At 55.9% G+C, this 16,870-nt stretch overlaps 1 non-coding gene and 1 pseudogene across 1 annotated transcript; both read right to left on the bottom strand.

Annotated features, from left to right (window-relative positions):
- Nucleotides 1–5,779: 5,779 nt before the first annotated feature.
- Nucleotides 5,780–7,912, bottom strand: LOC146839054 (28S ribosomal RNA; annotated as a pseudogene).
- Nucleotides 7,913–8,353: 441 nt separating this feature from the next.
- LOC146839053 (5.8S ribosomal RNA) lies at nucleotides 8,354–8,507 on the bottom strand. The gene has a single exon (XR_014960882.1). It is a non-coding gene; the product is annotated as a 5.8S ribosomal RNA (ribosomal RNA).
- Nucleotides 8,508–16,870: the final 8,363 nt, after the last annotated feature.

Here is a 16,870-nt window from a genome sequence, read left to right as displayed (position 1 = left end):
ATCCATCGCATAGCCGGGATCCTCGGTGCGGCCGTAGGTGCCATGATTAATGGGTGCCAGGTGAGTCCCCAATAATATTTCCTGATATCAGGAAGGCTAACGCCCCCATCGTACCAGTTCAGTGTCAGCTTGTTGAGTGCTATGCGTGGCCTTCCTTCCCACAACAGTGCTCTCTGAAGGCCCTCCACTTCCTTGAAGTATCGTGTAGGGACTGGGTCTAGGGTGTTTTGTAGGGCATATAGGAATTTGGGCAGCAACATCATTTTGATGCCCAACAGAGAGGGGGGGAGTGATTTCCATCTGGCAATATCCTTCCTGAGCCTTTGCAAGGGTGGGAGAAGATTATGAGTATAGCGGAGCGATGAGTCAAGAGAGACAAAGATCCCCAAATACTTGAAGCCAATGGTGGTGACCTGTATTGGGAAGTGCCTGAGAGGATAGGTGGGTCCTCTTTAGGGACGAATAGAAGGGATTTATCCCAGTTGACGGTAAAGCCAGAGAATCTGCCGAAGATAGCCAGGATGTCTAAAACCACTATCAGGGATCTCCTGGGGAGGGCCAAGTAGAGTAATATAACATCCGCATAGAGTGAGATGCTGTCTTCCTAATCAGGGGACCACCTCAGCCCTCGTATCATTGGGTCTCTGCGGATCCAGGCCGCAAGTGATCCAGGGCCAGGGCAAAGAGAAGTGGCGAGAGTGGGCAACCCTGGTGAGTCCTCCGGCTGAGTTGAAATGTTGGGGAGAGTTTATTGTTAACCACAACCTGTGCCAGAGGTTCGCTATATAAAAAACGGACCCACTGGATGTATTTTGGCCCGAACCCCAGTTTAGTCAATACTGCCCAGAGATAGGGCCATTCTATGGTATCGAACGCCACAGTAGCGTCTAGAGATACGATTACCGCTGGCTCTTGGATTGTAGGCACCCTACCCACCACACCATGCACACTGCTCAAATTCAGGGCCGTGTTTCTGTGCGGCATAAAGCCCGATTGATCCGGGTGAACTAGGGTATCAACCACTTTAACCAGTCGAGGATTTTGGGCTCGGCGTTTAGGAGGGAAATAGGCATGTATGAGGCGCAGTCAGTCCTTGGCTTACCTTCTTTATGTATTGTGACTTTCGTGGCGATCCTCGCCTTCTGGGCAGCGTCCCACTCTCCCTGGCCTCCTCAAACATGGATTTCAAATATGGTGCCAATTTGTCAGGACAGAGTTTGTATAACTCAATGGGGAGCCCGTTGGGCCCAAGGGCCTTCCCGGAGTTTATGGATCGAATTGCTTGCGCTATCCCATCTGTTGTCAATTCACTATCCATGTATGTGCGGTCATCTAGTGTGAGGTGGGGGAGTCTGATGTCGCGCAATAGGGCCTGAGATTCCTCTTCGGTGTGTAGGGAGATAGTCGTGTAGACCGTGTGGAAATGGTTGGCGAAGCTATCCACTATGTCTTGCGACTCCGTAATTGAGGCGTCACGGTCACCCCTAAGTTTTGGCACCAGACTGCTCGCCCGTTCCTTTTTGTCAAGCCACGCTATTAGTTTACCTGCCTTGTCCCCCAGGTCATAGATTCTACCCATCCGCTCCCTACCCAGTGCCTTGGCTATACCCGTCACTAAGGCCTTGTAGTCACGCTGCTTCAGGTTTAGCCTATGAAGCTTTTCTGGCATCACTCCTGCTTCTAAATCGTCCTCCAATCTATGAATCTCGACCTCGATGTCCATGACTTCTTTATGTTTCTCTTTCTTTGTTCCAGCGATCAAGGACAGAGCCTCACCACGGATCACAGTTTTTAAGACTTCCCATAATGACTGGGACGAGGTCACAGACCCCTCATTTTCGATAAAATAGTTATCTATGGATTTAAGGAGGTCTTAACGGATTATCGGGTCTCGTAGATACCATGGGTTGATTGGGGCTAACCTCCCCACTGTGACCTGATTGAGGACTACATGTATCCATAGTGGTGAGGGATCAGATATGCCCCTGGCCAGGTGTTTGATTTCGTGTATAAGGGAAACCTGTAATGAGGGGACGAGACAGTAATCCAGATGGGAAAGACTTTGATGGACCGCTGAATGGAAGGTGTATTGAGCTTGACCTGGATGACGTGTTCTCCACCTATCCACCAACCCCATTGCGTCTAGGAAGTCAGGTAGCCAGCATGAGGAGGGACCCATCTTTTGAGGGGATATCGATCCAGCTAGCCTGAAACCACTGCGTTATAGTCACTTCCTAGGATTGATAGGCCGTCTGGAATGGTGAGTAGAATAGAGCCTAAGTCTGTAAAGGTGGTGTTTTGTAGTCCTGGTGGGATATATATGAACACAAAAGTGACAAGGCGTCCCTCCCACATGCCAGACACCCCAATGTATCTGCCCCGATCATCCGTCCACGCGGCTTTCACAGCGAGGGGAAAGGAATTCTTCACAATGATACCTACGCCTCGCGAGCCGAAAGTGAATCCCGCATGTGTCAACATCTTATATGCCCATCTATACATCGCCTTACATGAATTACCGATTAAGTGCGTCTCCTGTAAGAGGACAACGTCGGGCCAGTCGTTTAATGTACTGGAGCACCACGCTCCGTTTGATTTTGTCCCCAAGTCCACTAACAGTCCAGCTCGAAACCTTAAAAGCTTTATCTCTATGTGTACCCATTTGGTAAGCGCAAAGATAGCAACATCCTCTGACAAATAATCAGCAACAAGTACCGATGTGTGACCCTGAATAACATATGAACAAAAAACCCCAACAACCCCCCACCCTGCTGCCCTGCACTCTGGGAGTGGAACTGCCCATTTAAAACTCTGCAGAGTGCCTGTTGCCCTGTAGTTTTACTAAAAATAGAAAACGTAGGTCCGTGCCATACCGCCTCCCTGCTCCCCCCAACATACTGACTATAAAGTTCCCTAGGAAAGTCTCGCATCACAGTTCTGTGTGACGACCACTGAGAGGGAGTAATTCCACCTGATGGTCAGCCACCACACTTCCCGTTACCTGTCCCAGTATATCTCAGGGAGGCGACCTCTCGGTGAGCCTCAAAGGGCGTCCCAGACTTTTCAGCCATGGGGCTGGAGGGCAATGTCATCCACCGCAGAGCTATCGTGAGTGGCTCGATAATTACGGAATTCAAGCCAGTCCGCCGCCTCCTCCGGTTGCTCGAAGAACCATGTTCTGCCCTCCGCCTTCACGCGAAGGCGCGCTGGAAAGAGCATGGAGTACTTGAGTCCCCTGTCCCTGAGCGTCTGCTTTACGGCGATAAAGGACCTTCTCTGTTTTTTAACCCGTTGTGTAAACTCAAGGAAAAAGGAAATGTCTGCATTCTCGTACCGGAGGGCAGCCTCCGCTCTGGCATTTTGGAGAATTGTGTCCCTGTCCCTAAAGTTCAGCACTCTTGCCAATATTGGGCACGGGGGGGGGTGCCTGGCCTGGGACGCCCACCGGGCACTCTATGAGCTTTCTTAATAACAAAGAACTTGCTGAGGCCTTTAGGTCGTAGATGCTGTAAAATGAGGTCCTCCACAAAGAGGTCAGGAGACTGACCCTCAGCCTTCTCCGGCACCCCTTAGATTCGCAAGTTGTTGCGACACAGATGCCCTTCATAATCATCTTGTTTGAGTTCAGCAAATTTACGAAAAGAGCGAATGTGCTGTATGTCCCCCTGGAGCTGAGTAACATCTCCCACCAGGCTGGAGGTAGTAATTTCCACCCATTTGACTTTTTCTTTGAGCGTGGTAAGGTCCGCACGGATCAGGTTGACGTCGATGGCAATAGTGTCCATTTTATGTTCCAACGAGGTTTTGACACTGGAGATCGCCTACATAACATCCTCGAGTGAAAGTTCTTGATCTTCTCCTCCTGGATCACTGGAAGGGCTACCCCTCGACTACTGGCTCTGGATCACGTCCTTAGGGAGGGTATAGCTGTCAAGCTTGTTCGTCTGCACTGTCTTGGGCCCTTTCGTGCCCGTCGTCATATCTCTCTGCATTGCTGTTTCTGGTGGGTTTTAGGGCCCCTTGATAGTTGTGCTCCCGGTTAGGGTCCCCAGCACAGTCCACTCCAGGGCACTCTCAAACCCTAGGTCACTTGCCGAATTGATTTAGCGGGAGCAAGGAGCAGTTGAAATCGCGTGAAATGTGCGTCGCAGTATCAATTGTGGCGATGGGACAAATATACTCTGCCCGAAGCCGGGCCCTGGAAACTCCAGGGGGTGTTTCTGTATTGTGAGGACAGGGGCCTCAGACTGTTCGGCCGTAGAGAGTTAGGTCTTCTGTATATAGTCCACTTCAGTAGTCTCAGGAAAAGGAGGGGGGCCCCTACCTGGCACATACGAGGAGGACAGGCCAGCCGGGCTTCAATAAACACCGTGGGGGAGGTAAGGCCCCCGCAACTCCGTGGGATACCACGGGGCCCTCCACCGCCTCACCTCGCTCCAGGCGTGCCGATCAATCCAGGAGAGGCCGAGGCCAAGCGCACCACTCATTCCGGGCCTCAATCCAAATGGTGCAGATGCCCCCATGTCGTTCATGGTGGATCGCTAGGCGTTGCAGATGCCCTAGAGGACCTTCGCAGGGCCGGATGATTGTCCGGCGGGTCCCGCCGGCGCTCAACTTCCCATGCACTGGGGTGTCTCAGGCCGGCTCCGCAGGGTCACACGGCGGCCTGAAGTGAAAATTTAGCCCCCCGGCCTCGCCCGCTCGCTAGGCCAAAACCCTGCGGGTCTCACGATCGCTCCGTACAGCAGACTTCGGTGACGGGAGGCAGCGCAAGTCGTGATGCTTACCTTCCTACAGTTTTTCCCACCTCTGGGAACCGGATAATTGTGGTGGATCAGCGGGAGGAGAGCAGATACGACGGAGCAAGAGGTTTAAGCGGCCATCTCGCTCCGGGCATTGGCCACGCCCCGACCCTTCCACTTTTATACCTACCATCTCTACATAGTATTGGAATAAGTGCTCCAGTGTCTCTGTTTAGTTGCAGCACGCCCATTCCGCAGAGAGACGGGAAGAGCCCGATGATGAAGCATGCCACCAAGGGAAATCTTGGTAGGTGAGGGTTAGTTTAAGAAAACCTTCTGTTTTCCATACTTAAGGGTGGAAAGATATTCCAATCTATACAGCTGGACTCTCTTTGTTTGATATAAGTAATTGTTTAGGAGGCCGAGTCCTCTGTTTTCCTGACCTCTGTCTCCCCCCTTTTGATGTGTATTAAAACAATATACCAATATACAACAAAAACAGTTGTTTAATATATATAACAGAAAAGTTTACCCCCATGGAAGAACGCCAACAGGTGCGTGCATATTCTTAATGATGGCAGCAAACATCAAGGGCTCAGCCTAGAAAAGACATATTAAAAGTTCAAGTAATGACGACGCGTTTCGGGATCCTGTTCTCTTCTTCTGAGGCATAATCCGCTTCACAAAGAGAAGCTTTTCGCATCAGTTTTATTCCCAGAATTCCCCAGTGGGAGGGACCCCTTCCCGCGGCCCTCTGTAACTGGTAGTGCCAAAATTAATTATCTCAAGTTTGTCTGTTAAGTGAGCGGTAAAAATTGGCCTATTTGTTATCCAAGTGGATTGATGCAGATTCTTGCTTAAAGACCCGATGTAATATCACAGCTGTCATTCTGAGCACTGCCTCCCGTTGTACAGAGGAAGCCGTCCTGGCTCCATCACGGGCCCGCTCTCTCGCTGTGGGCGTTCTCCCGTGGCTGGGCCACAGCCGCTAAAATCCAACAGAAAAGTTTAGCCCCCATGGAAGAACGCCAACAGGTACGTGCATATTTTCAGTTCTTTAATGATGGCAGCAAACATCAAGGGCTCAGCCAAGAAAAGTCATCTTAAAAGTTCAAGCAATGCCGAAGCGTTTCGAGATCCTGTTCCCTTCTTCAAAGGCATAATCCGCTTCACAAAGAGCAGCTTTTCGCGCATCAGTTTTATTCCCAGAATGCCCCAGTGGGGCATTGAGATAATTCATTTTGGCACTACCAGAACCACTACCCGACTCCCTTTCGATCGGCCGAGGGCAACGGAGGCCATTGCCCGTCCCTTCCGAATGGCGCTCGCCCATCTCTTAGGACCGACTGACCCATGTTCAACTGCTGTTCACATGGAACCCTTCTCCACTTTGGCATTCAAAGTTCTCGTTTGAATATTTGCTACTACCACCAAGATCTGCACCAGCGGAGGCTCCACCTGGGTCCTCGCCCCCGGCTTCCGTGCGCACCGCAGCGGCCCTCCTACTCATCACGGCTTAGCCCCTGTGGCTCTCAGCGCCGGCGACAGCCGGGTATGGGCCCGACGCTCCAGCACCATCCATTTTCAAGGCTAGTTGATTCGGCAGGTGAGTTGTTACACACTCCTTAGCGGACACTGACTTCAATGGCCACCGTCCTGCTGTCTATATCAACCAACATCTTTTCTGGGGTCTGATGAGCATCGGCAGCGGGTGTCTTAACTGGTCGTTCGGTTCATCCCGCAGCGCCAGTTCTGCTTACCAAAAGTGGCCCACTAGGCACTCGCATTCCACGCCTGGCTCCATGCCAGCGAGCTGGGCTTCTTACCCATTTAAAGTTTGAGAATAGGTTGAGATCTTTTCGGCCCCAAGATCTCTAATCATTCGCTTTACCAGATAAAACTGGGGGCTCCGAGCGCCAGCTATCATGAGGGAAACTTCGGAGGGAACCAGCTACTGGATGGTTCGATTAGTCTTTCGCCCCTATACCCAGGTCAGATGACCGATTTGCACGTCAGCACCGCTACGGACTTCCGTCAGTTTCCTCTGGCTTTGCCCCGCCCAGGCATTGTTCACCATCTTTCGGGTCCTATCATGCACACTCATGCTCCACCTCCCCAATGAGGCGGGCGACGGGGCCCGTGGTGTGCCCGTCGCTGGAAGCGTGGTGGGATCCCATCTCAGCCAGCACGCACCGGCCCTCACATTCATTGCGCCACAGGGTTTCGCTCGGCCCTCCGACTCGCGCACGTGTTAGACTCCTTGGTCTGTGTTTCAAGACGGGCCGGGTGGGTAACCGATATCGCCACATACCCTTGCCACCAAGCGTGGGCCTTCCCGCCCGGTGGCACGACGGGGTTGGGGCACACTGAGCACAGTCTGCCCCAGTCGACAGTTGTGCCAGGAGCAGGGGGCCCCGTCCCCCCTTCCCTGCCCCAGCACACCCCGAGGGGTGACTGAAAATGGGTGCCCGGTGGAGGGCTTTGAGGCAGTCGAATCTCCCTCGGCCTGCAGACACGGCAAAGCTGCTGCCGGGGGGGCTGTAGCAATCTCTGCCGGAGCGGAGGGCTACCTGCCACCCCAAAGCCTTCCCAGCCGACCCGAAGCCGGTCACGGCGCACCACCACGGAGGAAATGCAGCCTGTGGGGGCCAGGTCCCAAGGAGGGGATCCGGAACTCCTGGGCCACCGACCTTCCCGCCGTGTTGAATACTCTGGGTGGGCTGCACGGTCCCCACCCATTTACGTCTCGACTGTTTCACGCAACCTCTTGAACTCTCCATTCAAAGTCCTTTTCAACTTTCCCTTACGGTACTTGTTGGCTATCGGTCTCGCGCCCGTATTTAGCCTTAGATGGAGTTTACCATCTGCTTTGGGCTGCATTCCCAAGCAACCCCACTCTGAGAATACCCGATCCCGGTGCACCGGGGGCCGCTACCGGCCTAACGCCGTCCGCGGGGTGAGCCTCGATCAGAAGGACTTGGGCCCCCTGAGCAATGCTGGGGAGTCGGTCTTCTGTACGTCACATTTCCCGCGCATGCCACCGGGTGAGGATTCGGCGCTGGGCTCTTCCCTCTTCACTCGCCGTTACTGGGGAAATACAGGTTAGTTTCTTTCCCTCCGCTTAGTAATATGCATAAATTGAGCGGGTCGCCACGTCTGATCTGAGGTCATAGTCAGAAAACACCGAAGCGTAGGGGTAGCCGGGGGACGCCAGCCGCCCCTGCTTTCGCAGGAGGGCCGGCGTCCTGGCAGCACACCCTCTTTTCCTCAGATTGGCAGGGCAGGAGTTCTACCCTCCCCGGGAAGCAAGCCATGAAGGTGGGCGCCCGAGGCATGTGCGCAGGCAGCCGGTGGGACACCACAGAAACCCACACGTAGCACACAACCTGGACGGGCCCAGGGCGCATCAGTCACCAGACCCTCCCCACCACAGCAGGGACGTGAAGCTAGGCGTGCCTGCGGCATACCTCCATGACAGGACCAGGTGAGGGACCCTGCCGCGGGCGATCGGGGGTGTCTGACCTTGTGGGGGGACAAAGGAAAGCGGAGCCAAACCCTGCGACGGTCCCAGCAGCGTCCCAGTGAAGCCCTGGGGCGATGTGACGATCGAGCAACCCTCAGACAGGCGTAGCCTCGGGAGGAACCCAGGGCCACAAGGTACGTTTGAAGTGTCGATGATCAATGTGTCCTGAAATTCACACTAATTCTCGCAGCTAGATGCGTTCTTCATCGACACGCGAGCTGAGTGATCCACTGCCTAGAGTCACAGGCAACTTTTCGATAACGTTTGCCCACCTGAGGGCGCAGGAGAGGCGGGAGGATGGCGATGCAGTCCGTCCACCGCCCACACGGCGAAACGGCCCGGGCACCCCATTGAAGGCGTTACCAGGCACTCAGCCCGGGAGTCCCCCCCACCCACCCGCTGGCGAGGGGGGCTCCCAGAGTGATGGGACCAGAAGGTGAAAGCCATGAAGCTCCCCATCCCGCACGCCTCCCACTGAGTGCAACTGGGGGTCCCCTCACAGGCCCGAGGACGGAGACCTGAACCCAGCCAAGCGAGGGGGCTCCCCAGACATGAAGCAACCCCGTCTCGGGTCTTTGGCATAGCGACAGGCTGGGGGACGGGGCCCAGAGCTGGAGCACTAGACCTGGGAGCCCCGGTTGGGTCCAGGGGCCCTGCTGGGGCTCCCAGTTCCAGAGGCACAGGGGAGCCTACCCGGGCCCGCGGGACACCGTCCCAGGCACCCAGCCATTCAGCAAGCCCGAGGACGAAGCCGGGGGTGGGGGGGCCCTGAGCTCCTGAACCCAGCCAAGCGAGGGGTGCTCCCAGGGCCCGGCGGAACACCGTTTCATGCACCCTGGTGGAGTGGCAGGTTGGGAGACTGAGCCCAGGGCCCCTGGACCCCATCAGTGCTCCCGAGCCCAGGGGATGACTCCTTGGGCCAGAGGAGCCCCCATCCCGAGCGCCACACCACACATTGGCCCAAGGGACGGAGCCCCGGCCTGGGTAACGTCCTGGCCCATCCAGACGCCGGCTGAGGACCGCTTGGCCAAGAGGGGTTCCGGAGTACCCTGTCCCTAATAATCCCGAGGAAGGGCACCCCCTTTTCTGGTAACTAGTGCGCACTGCAAGACTGAGGGGACCGAAGGCATGGACGTGCCCGACCTCCTGGAGCCCTGCTGGGATCGGGGAGGTAAATGAGCCCTCATATGGACTTCCAGGGCAGCCCGGCCATCAGGGGAAAAGCACGACCACATGGCCAGGCCCGAAGGACGACAATCTGCCTGACCGAGCCTTCGCAGGAGGGCTCCCGCCTGCCCTTTGGAGGACTCGGGGGTTCTGTGTCCCGGGGGGGTCAGAGACCCCAGCTGGGCCTGGGGTCCAGGGCTGCGGACGGGGGTCCCCGATGGACCTCCAACCCGGGGTCCCCCAGGGACCTTGACAGGCAGGCAAAGCAGGAGGGAGGCCTGCCCGGGCCCGGCGGACCCCCATCCTGGGACCATGGTGGAGCAGGGGGGCGGAGCCCGGTCCCCTGGGCCCGGCCAGAGGTTCCGGGCCAGCACGCGGAGGGGAGGCTTCCACAGGCATGCGTCCTGGGCACCCTGCCATGCGGCAGGCCCGAGGATGGAGCCTGGGGTGGAGAGGGCACCCTCCACCCCAGGGCCACCAAGGGCCCCGGCTGGGCCTCCTGAACCCAGCGGAGCTGGGGAAGGCCCAATGGGCCTGTGCCCATGGCAGAGGGGAGGTCTGAGCCCTGGGGTGCACCCAGGCCTTTGCTCTCAGATCTGGACACCCATGGGAGGACTGCCCGATGGAGCCTGTACTGGGCACTTTGCCACGCTGCGGGCCTGGAGGATGGAGCCCCGGGCAGGGGGGGGTTTCGCCCGGCCTTAGCCCATCTGGTCACCGGCTGAGGACCGCCTGACCGTGGGGGGTCTGGAGTACCCTGCCCCTAGTAATCTGGAGGAAGTGTACCCCCCTTTCTGGTAACCCGCACGGCACCGCAAGTCTGAGGGGACCCAAGGCGCAGACGTGCCCGACCTCCTGGAGCCCTGGCTGGGATTGGGGAGGCAAATGAGCCCTCATCGGAACTGAGCAGCCTGGCCATTTGGTCGCCCCATTGGAAAGCATTGTGCACAACCAGATGGCCGAGGCGAAAAACACGACCAGATGGCTGGGCCCGAAGGATGATAATCTGCCCGCCCCGATCCTTCGCAGGAGGGCTCCCGCCTGCCCATTGGCGGGCTCAGGGCCTCTGCGTCCCGGGGGCTCAGGACGGGGGTCCCCGACGGACCGCCAACCCGGGGTCCCCCAGGCACCTTGACAGGCAGGCGAAACAGGAGGGAGGCCTGCCTGGGCCCTACAGAACCCCGTCCTGGGACCATGGCGGAGCAGGGGAACGGAGCCTGGTCCCCTGGGCCCGGCCGGAGGTCCCGGGCTGGCAAGAGCAAGGGAGGCCTCAACTGGCCTGTGTCCTGGGCAGGCCCGAGGATGGACCCCATGGTGGAGAGGACACCCTCCACCCCAGGGCCACCAAGGGCCCAGGCCAGGGCTCCTGAACCCAGGTGAGCTGGGGAAGGCCCGATGGGCCTCGGGGCCCATGGCGGAGCGGAGGACGGAGCCTAGGGTGGGGGGGAGGTTTTCACCCGGCCCTAGCCCATCTGGTCACCAGCTGAGGACCACCTGGCTGAGAGGGGTTTCAGAGTACCCTGTCCCTAGTAATCCGGAGGAAAGCTACCCTTCTTTCTGGTAACCCGTGCGCAGCAAGTGAGGAGGGGACCCAGAGCAATGAGGCGCACGACCTCCTGGAGCCCTGGCTGGGATCGGGGAGGCGGGCGAGCCCTCATTGGGACTTCCAGGCCGTCCTGGCCATCTGGTCACCTCACTGGAAAGCATTGCGCGCGACCAGATGGCCAGGCCCGAAGGATGCCTGTGAGAGCCCTTGTCCTGCCAAGGGTCCGCCTGCCTGGGATAGGAGTCCCTGGTGCCCATGGATGCTCCTCCCTCCCCAGTTGGGTTCAGAAGCGGGGACCGAATCCACGGCCTGGGCTGGGAAAGGCCAGTCTGTGCCCGGGGCGTGGGACAGAGTCCGGGGTGGGAGCACCCGACCAGAGCTCTCGGAACCGGATGACCAGGGAAGGACTGCCCAGGACCGATGGGGCCCGTTCCGGGCACTTTGCCGCACAGCAGGCCAGAGGACGAAGCCCCGGACAGGGGGGAAGAGGTGCCTGGGTCCAGTCCATCTGTTCCCCGGCTGAGACCGCCAGCCTGGGAGAGGTTCCGGCATACCCTGTCCCTACTAATCCGGAGGAAAGCTACCCTTCTTTCTGGTAACTTGTGCTCATCGAGTGATGGAGGGGACCCAGGGCACGGGGGCACCCGACCTCCTGGAGCCCTGGCTGAGATCGGGGATGAGCCCTCATCAGGACTTCCAGGCCGGCCCGGCCATCTGGTCGACCCATTGGAAAGCATTGCGTAGGACCAGATGACCGAGGGGAAAGGCGCAACCAGATGGCCGGGCCTGAAGGATGCCAATCTGCCTGTCACTGAGCATTCTCTGAAAGGGTTCATGCCTGCCCTTTCAAGGGCTCTGGGGCTCTGCATCCCGGGGGCTCTTCAGAGCCCTATTCTGGGTCTCAGGCACGGGGCTGCAAGGGGGGCCCCCGACGGAGCTCTGACCATGGGCCCGCAGGCAACTTGACATGTAGGCGAAGAGGGGGAGGTCTGCCCTGGCCCGATGGACCCCCGTGACGGGTACCCAGACCCTCGGCTGGCCACAGGAGGTGGGCTCCCACACCCCAGGGCCCGCTGGAGCCCAGGAACCGGTCCCCGCTTCTGAACGCAGCCAGGCCTTGGAGGGGGGCGCCTCCCCGGGCACCAGGGACCACTGTCCAGGTCAGTCAGACCCTTGGCAGGCCGCAGGACGGGGGCACACACACCCCAGACCCTGCCTGAAACCCAGGCCCAGGCCCCGGTCCCTGCTTCTCAACCCAGCCAGGCAGGGGGATCTGGGAGCCTGCACGGGCATGAGGGACCCCCGTCCCGGGCACACGGACCCTCGGCTTGCCGCAGGACGTGGGCTCCTCTTCCACAGATTTTTTTCATATCTCCGTGGAACTCCGCGTAGTGGCACTACGCCAACTCCGCCCAGGGCTAGTGTTGACTGGAATCCATCTACTAATTCTGCAGAGCATGCAAAGGGTGCGTAAGCTGGAGGAGGAGACTGCGTTGATTTGTTGTTTCACGGTCAGTTTGCTGTTTAGGACGATGCCTAGGTTGCGTGTGTGGACAGTTGGTGTGGGTCCGAGTTGGTCCGTGAAGCTCTCATGGCACTGGAGTGCTATGTGGTGATCTCATTATTCGAACAACCAGGTCATGAGTCCTTTCCTGCAGCAGTGGCTGTTGTCGACGAGTCCGGGATCCATGGATCGGCGGTCTGTGGCATTGTAGCTGTACGGGGTGGAAGGGGCAGAGTTCTTGGTGCTTGGTGCCCTGTTTTTAATAAAAAAAGTTATATATAAAAAAAAACTATGTCAACCCTAAGGCAGCCATTTTAATCCTGAAAGCAGGGTGCTGGGTTGTAAGTGTGTGGGTGCCTCTGCATGAACAGGACACCCCTACAAACCGCAGAGTCAATTCTTCAGGCTTTGTATGTGCAGCAAGTCATTTTAATACATATAGCGATGGCTAACTATGTAAGTCAAGTCAAGTCAAGTCATAGAATTTGTATAGCGCACTACGTACCCAGAGGGTTTCAAGGCGCTTAGGAAGGGGAGGAGGGTTATTTGTAGTGGCTGTGCCGAACCTGGGCCTATTTGGTATCAAACATGTTGGAATCATACCCCCAACACCGTTAACGGTGTTGGAGGTATGATTCCATACACTAGGGTGCTCCTCCAGGAAGCCTCGAGTACTCCAAGTAACAGCCTTCCAGGGTCTGTCAGCAAGCTAGTGCTGCTGCGGCCCCTGACACGATTCTGCCCTGCTGCTGCTGAGCTGGAGGAGGAGAAGGTAGAACAATAGGTTTCCTGTCACAAGGTGTGACCACCTCACAGACAGGACTTAGTGTATTGGGCCGGAGTGGAGGCGCTTGCCAGCGCCACCAGACTGCTTTGAAGGGCACATTTGGTGCCCTTTTTGCATAATCTGGTTTGAGCCAGTTCAGGGAGCCCTTGGCTCCTGCTCTGGCGCAAAACTGGACAGATTACATGGAAGAATCCTACCCCCTGTTCAGCCCCTCCTCTATGAGGGACCCCTGAGTCGTCCTAACTCCTTTCCTAGGGTATTTAAGGGCTTACCTGTGAGTGGATCCTCAGATTTGTCATGGGACAAGACTCAAGCCAGAAACCACATCACTCGTCGACAGTCAGGATGCTTGGACTTCACTGGAGTCTGCCCGGAACCGTGACTGCATCAATGAAGACTCTTGCTGCGCTGCAAGTCTTCTTAGTTGTCTGTGTCTGTGCCTCTTCTAGAATCTTAAACAGATCAGTGGGCAACAAGGACACCTGAAGTAATCTCCCTTGCAGTGAAGGAGTCATTCCCCTGCAATTGCAGGTATCACAACGAAGCTGAGCGGTCTGCTGCTCCGTATGTCCCGCAGACTTCGAAAGGCTCAGCAGCACAGGTGGTGGCTCTCTTACTCCGTCGAGGCCTAACCTGTCCTCTCTACAATTTTGAGGCCAGTGTCCCGCGTCAGAAACGCTGGGGCCAAACCCCTGTGCATCGCGTCGGCTTGTCGTTGCCAAGGCTTGTTGGCTCAGCACTCCAGAGATCATCGGGCTACAAGAAGCTTCAGCCTCAATCATCTCGTCCTGCCAAGAACAGCATCCTCACCGTATCCTCTGCGCCGCAGGCCTTCATCTTTGGTAAGCTGCTCAAGGTCCTCTTGTGACTCCTGTGCCTTCAGCCTGTGGGTCCTCTCGAGAGTCTTCTCCTGCTTCAGTGGGCTCCCCTGCTTGCTCTAGACAGGCTATGACTCTCCTGCGTGGTGTGTCCCTTGGGCCTTGCTGGCCCCAACCTTGCTCCTTCTTCGCTTTCTATGCATGTTGCACCTGCCAAGGCTTGCTAGTGCTACTGCAGGACACTGACCCCCTGGTTCTTGACTTCCGGCGTGGGACAGCTTGTGCACGGCTCCTGATCTCCTGTTCCCTTGCTTGCAAGTTCTCCTCTTCAAGAATCCCCCCTTGGATTCCACCGGACTATTGCCAAGCCTTCACCAGCGACATCTTTTCTGAAGTCCTCCATTGAGTCTCCTGGTCCAAGTCCTGACTTCGGTCACAGTTCGCATTCCACTTTTTTAGGATAGGATTCGGTGTTTCCCTGGAGACCACTGTATTTTGTGCTACTTACCTTACCTTATGTGTGTATTGTGGTTAGGAAATAAACCAATGTGTTAGTGAGTGTTGTGTGGTAAATAAACACTTTTATATATACACTTTGTGGTTATTTTTCATTTAACCTACACTACATGACTAGATCTGGTAAAACAAGATGGTTAACACTCCTTCAGGATAAGCCTGAAGGCTGCTCTCCACAGCTACCACTTAAGAGAGCTTTCTATGGCTTTCTTAGACCACTAAAATCACCAGAAGGGTTGCCTGGATTAGTGCAAGGTTCTTCACTCAGATAAGTGTGCACCATATGCTAAGCGAGCCTCCTACAACCAGTCACACTCCACAGGGGTCCCTTGGGGGGGTTGTAACTGTCCTGTATAATACAGCACTGACAGAGCCCATCCTGCCCTCAAGGCCATTTCTTACCTAAACTCTCCTTATGCATGCGGTTTGTGAGAGGCAGGGAGTGATGGTGAACAGCCGGTGAAGAGGGAGGGGCGGCCTAGCAGAGAGGGTAGACAGTCTGAGGGAGGAGCAGCCTGGCACTGAGGGTAGGCAGCTGGAGGAGAGGGAGGGGTGGCCTGGCACAGATGGTAGACAGCCTGAGAGAGGTGCGGCCTGGCACCGAGGGAAGGCAGCCAATGGAGAGGGACGACCTGGCACAGAGGGTAGACAGCTGGTGGAGAGGGAGGGGTGGCCTGGTACCGAGGGCAGGCAGCCAGAGGAGAGGGAGGGGCGGTCTGGCAGAGTGAGTAGACAGCCTAAGGGAGGAGAGGCCTGGCACAGAAGGTAGACATCTGGTTGAAAGGGAGGGGTGGTTTGGCAGTGAGAGTAACTGTTGTAAATATAAGTAGTTTTACCTACTACCATGCCTTATGCAATTTACTTAGCTCTATTGTAAAGTGCTCTGACAGCGCTGGGTAAAGTTTGCGTTATATAGCAACGCATAAATGAATAAAGAGAGCTAACACAACCTGTGAGGAGCGAGTAGGCACGGAGTATAGACAGTCTGGGGCCAGCCTGCGTGAGTCCGGCACAGAGGGCACAGCAGAAAAAGCAGACACTGTTATTCCCCTAGACATGCGGGACTGAAGCACGTGCATCGGTCAAGAGTAACTTGATCATGAACAACTGCGCATTGCAAGATATTATGAATCACAAGTGCTCATGCGTGGAACATGACGTATGTGTAGTAAAGGCCACCTACACCTGCGCATGCGTATTATAACTCGTCACAGTTGTGCATGCACTTAGAAAATACATTCTTCCTATAGTAGAACTCGTGGACGTATCGGATTTTGTCACAGAGTATAAACTGTGTGGACAGCCTTGCAGAGAGGGCGCAGCCTCTAAAGAGTCTAACCTAGCGTGGATACAACCTGGGCCGTGAACACCATTTTCTTCCAGACATAGGAATTCTATGGCAGGCCAGGAGGTGAGGATTATGCCTATCTTTCTTCATTCTTTATTAATAGCAAGTTCAAAGGTAAAACTAAAAACAACAACCCCGCAACAATACTACAACTCCCATGAACCACAGGGAGTAACCATGGTCACCAATAGTCCAATCCATTAATAGTCCAACAGTCTATATAACACAACACATCGCAGGCCTTCTCTTTCTTCACTGCACAACATCAGTTAAGTCGCCTTCAGATTCCTTCCTGACTATAGTTAGAGGGATAGTGGGCATTTCTGGTGTAGCCTTATTGATTTTACTGCTTAGTTAAAAAAATTGTTGCCTTTCTACATGAGCTTTCGCTCCGCTTTGTTTTGTTTTAGTTACAGCCTTCTTGCTTCAGGCTCCACGGGCAGCAGGCAAACCGCCCAAGCATGTCTACCTAGTACAGCGTGGGTGGACTACGTGGCACTCTTTCGCACCTCCCAACCCATTCATCACACCGCAGAGCAGCTTGGTCAGTGCTCTGGCAGCACGTACTGCTGAAGAGAGGTGAAGCGTACTCCCACTGTGTGCCTCCTCTATCCAACCCTCACCTGACACCGCAGAGACGGTAAGACAAACAGGGGTAAGCCGAATTAAAACTTTTGTGTGGTGACACACAGCAAGTGCAGCACGCAGGTAGCATACGCCCCTGAAATTGGTTACTGCCTGGAACACCACTTCAGAGCACCAGCGAGGGGGCTGTCCATTTATATACCTTAGGACGTATTGGTGCTCTCACCTTTAAAGAAGATGCAATCCCAGAGAGAACATGACTATGCACCCTCATGTGCCCATGAGGAGGTTTGCCCCCCCCCCGACGACTCCTTCCTGTAGAGATGGATAAGTT

This window comes from Triturus cristatus, chromosome 4_2, assembly GCF_964204655.1.
Source record: "Triturus cristatus chromosome 4_2, aTriCri1.1, whole genome shotgun sequence".
NCBI classification, from domain to species: domain Eukaryota; kingdom Metazoa; phylum Chordata; class Amphibia; order Caudata; family Salamandridae; genus Triturus; species Triturus cristatus.
The sequence above is the reverse complement of the archived record's forward strand: the minus strand, read 5'-3'. Positions and strand labels throughout refer to the sequence as shown.